Genomic DNA, 3,485 nt, shown 5'->3' on the forward strand with positions numbered 1-3,485 from the left:
GGAGGGGCAGAGGATAGGGAAGGGGGAGGTTGCCCAGAAGCTCACGCAAGCCCTTTGATGATGATGTTGAGCTTTGAAGCTCCTGGCTATGGCGGCCAAGCTCTGTACTTTTCTGTGCTTTTCCAATGGAGCTGGTGACCGGAAAACAAAGCTGTTATAAAATCGCACTTTTTTTAACCCCCCCTTTCACATTTTTTTAACCGCCTTAAAATTACATTTTCCCACACGTGTCACCCCCTCCCCCTCCACTCCCCTTCCTCCACGTGTCCCCGCCTTATTGAAAAGTCCCCGCTTATTCCCCCTTTCTCACCCCCTCCCCGCACGTGCCCGCCCAATCATTCCCTCCAATCATGGACCCCTCCACTCCCCGCCCGCCACGTGTTTCCTCCCGCCACGTGCCCGCCACGTGCCCCCCACAACGTCAATATTTCCCGCAAGCTCACGCAAATAGGGGAAAATTTTAATCCGCTTTTTGGGAAAAAGAAATAATTAAAATATATATCTATATATAATTCGACTTTTTGGCAAAAATAAGTATTACTTTTTGGCACCATCGGTGGACTTCTTCTCCCCCTTCTCTTTATCTTTTTGTCTCATTTTTTTAATTCCGGGGAATCTGTCCCCTTGATTTGGGACTTCTTTTATTGAAAACTTTTGTTTTCTAGAGAATTTTCATCTTAAAATACTTCTTTTTTTTTGGCCCACACATGCACGTCGTCTCTCAAAGTATTAGAACCTAGGATCCTCAACCTCTCTCTCTCTCCTCTTGGGGAAAAAAGATTGTCTCTTTGCTTTCTATTTCATATTTGCTCTTATTGTCTCTCCTTTCTCTTTCATGTGTGCGTGTTCTCAAAAATGCCACAAGCCTTTTTAAAAAAGTCTCCCTCTCTCTCAATTTAAAGCATCTTCCTACCTAACTTCACATCAATGCCCACTAAGTTGGACCTTTTTTGCCATGGATAGACCAATGAGTGTAACATAAAGGTCACAAGTTCAATGCTTACGTTGAATCTTTCTACTTTGAGTGGGTGCCTCTCTCTCTCTCTCTCTCTCTCTCTCTCTCTCTCTCTCTTTCTCTCGCTCTCCCCCAAAAATATCACATCTCGGTTAGCTCACATGATAATAGAAATGGGAGCTACTTGTGCTACCTGAAGGTCAATAGGATCTTGCCCAATATCTCCACGTTTATTATGTCTATACAAAGACTTGTCAAAGTGCATTACAAAATTGCTTACCTTAAAAGGGTATACTAACCCATTTTTTAGTGCAAAATTATAGAATAGAATAGTCTCTTTTCAAATGTTCCAAAAGGTTCAAACTACATACACATGAAAGTGATTCACTACAAGGTGACGGTGCTTGCCTTCAATACTTATTAAAAGCTAAATATACTTCAATACTTATCAAAAGCTAAATAGACTCCCAAAATAATAGGGGCCTCTAATGTTCCAAAAAATAAAATCGTTAATTAATTGTTGCGAAAGTGGGAACGATTAACGTAGGCGAAAGGCCATTAATTAATGACTCGAGAAGGAGGCGCAGAAATGGAGAACGCTCTAGAAAATCCAGAAGCTTGCAGTCTGATGGCCTCAGCGAGAGTATATGAGGAGGAGGGAGGGGGGAAAGGGAGGGAGACTTGAGGAAGGGGGGAGAGAGAGAGAGAGAGAGAGAGAGAGATGGCTGAGGGGAGGGCTGAGGCTGAGCGAGGCGAGGCTGCGATGATGCTGGAGGGAGAGAAAAAAACAATCGGGAATAGAATAGGTTAATTGAGCGCAGATAGTGGAGAGCAAGGCAAATTAATTGATTTTTGAGAGGCGATGAAATATAGTCCATTGCCATTGTTAACCGAAAATTAGTTATGCGTGCTTCAAACATCTCTTGTATTTTCATTTTATCTTTAAAGCATATTTTCCATCTATGACATCATTTCCTTAAGTGAAGATTATATTTGTTTATGTGGTCAAGTTAGACCTCATTCCAAGTAGTTTGAAAAGACCAACTAAGCACTAGCACTCAAAACCAACCTAAAACTTGAATAATTTCATTATAGATGCATCAAGGTGGCCCGAAGTGCACATATTAGTCATTTTGAGTAGCTTGAAAGGACCAACTAAGCAATAGCACCTCCAGCACGGACCTAAAGAATCATATAATCCTGGTCTCCCAGATGCTCATTAAGGTTGCCGCCCTTAGATAGGGCCATGTGGTGGCCAGCGTGGAAGGAAGCTTCCACATGGCACCTAGGAGCGGGATTGCCTAGTTGGCTCCCAAGGAGAATTGGCTCATTAACCTTGCATTTTTCACTACCCGGTCCATCTTCTTCGACGCTTCCTTCACCACCAAGCACTTGACGAAGATCCTCCATCGCCTTGCCACATACGAGGCAAACGAGGTTAATCTGGATTCATTTTGCCAACTTTGCCCTCAATGGAAGCCATTGGTTCATCAACTTCCAGAGTAGGAATTTTGCCTTCCCATAGGTGCACCCTTTCCACACGCTCTGCCATCTGGCCTTCCACCAAGCTGGGTTGCGTCTCAGCCCCCATCTTCTATTTAGCCCCAGCGCGGGGCTGTCTTCACAAAGCAGTTTCCTGTAGAGATTTTTGGACGAGAGTTTGCCTAATTTCATTTTCCCTACCGTCTCTCTTACTCCAATGGTCACTACGATATTCAATGGCCAGCTGTCTGGTGTCCTCTCGAGCGTGGCCCTGATGAGGTCTGCTTCACCTTCCACCATGCGCACCTCCCTCTTGATTTCGTCCAGCGTCTTCCAGTCCACCTTGCTCTGGTTCCATAGATCCTTCCATCGTTGCAGGCCTTTCTTGTGAAGGCTTCTAGCTTTCCTAGTGTCGTAGAGGGCAAACACTTCTCCATCTCTGGCAGGGGCGAAGCTCCACCAAATGCTCTCCATCAGGCTCCCGCCATCCCCACGCAGTCCCTTCCTGCCCTTCCACTTGAGGTGTTGACTGCACCTCTTCCATACATCTACTAACCTTGCAATGAGGTCCAAGCCAACCACATGGAGGAGGAAGGCCGAGATCACCCTGTCGTACCAGTCCACACCTGGCCAATTACCCACTCCTCTACTCTTTGCTTTACCAAGGTGGATGATTAATGATGACTATTCAACAATAAGAAGGGCGCTTCTTTTGTAGAAATGGGAGTAAAATAACTTTCACAGAACCATACTCATAGAGCTTCTATCTATGAAGTACCCAAAATGAATGGTTCACCTAATCCATATGTAAGGTGCACATTTTAAGGGGATTATTGTATAAGACATAAATGTCCATGTCCATCATATTTTTTTATTGAATATAGCTTGTTTTTCCAATACTTAGATTGGATTGAACTCTAAATGACAAAAAACATTACATGAAAGTTTAGAGTCATTGCATTAAAATCGGAATGGAAGAGTTGAAACTTTCTTATTTGGAATAGAGCATAGTTTATTTGAGAACATTTTATTAAGAATATTAGATTGA

The sequence above is a fragment of the Dipteris shenzhenensis genome, chromosome 19, assembly GCF_047967505.1.
Source record: "Dipteris shenzhenensis isolate YYH24624 ecotype China chromosome 19, Dip_SZ_1.0, whole genome shotgun sequence".
In the NCBI taxonomy this organism is placed as follows: domain Eukaryota; kingdom Viridiplantae; phylum Streptophyta; class Polypodiopsida; order Gleicheniales; family Dipteridaceae; genus Dipteris; species Dipteris shenzhenensis.